Genomic DNA, 617 nt, shown 5'->3' with positions numbered 1-617 from the left:
GTCATTTAGCTCCATAAACAAATCGGTAAATGACTGAAAAATAGCAAATGATGTCAGAACGTGTTGGAAATTGATGACGTCGCTTTGAATGATGCATACTGAATGCAAAAATAGGCTGGAGTTCAAATAAGTTTAAAAAACATTGAAGTGCCCGTGTAACAGATGAGTTCTCGTCCGAAACCCTCATACTCCAAAAGAGATTGTCCAGTTTGTACACGAGGTGCGTCCCGTTTTCGCAGTGACCCTCTCTATTCTTTTGCACATGCTATGCGGGCGAAATGATGATACTATGCCAAGTTCCAACATTTTCAGAGTTCATTTTGTAGTGATTTTTAATTTCACCATCATTTAGCTCCCTAAACAAATCGATGAATGACTGAAAAATAGCAAATGTTGTCAGAACATGTTGGAAATTGATGACGTCGCTTTGAAAAATGCATACTGAACGTAAAAATAGGCTGGAGTTCAAATAAGTTTAAAAAACTTTGAAGTGCCCGTGTAACAGATGAGTTCTCGTCCGAAACCCTGATACTCCGAAAGAGATTGTCCAGTTTGTACACGAGGTGCGTCCAGTTTTCGCCGTGACCCTCTCTAGTCTTTTGCACATGCTATGTGGG

Source organism: Triticum aestivum, chromosome 6D (assembly GCF_018294505.1).
Source record: "Triticum aestivum cultivar Chinese Spring chromosome 6D, IWGSC CS RefSeq v2.1, whole genome shotgun sequence".
NCBI lineage: Eukaryota > Viridiplantae > Streptophyta > Magnoliopsida > Poales > Poaceae > Triticum > Triticum aestivum.
Note: the sequence above shows the minus strand (reverse complement) of the source record.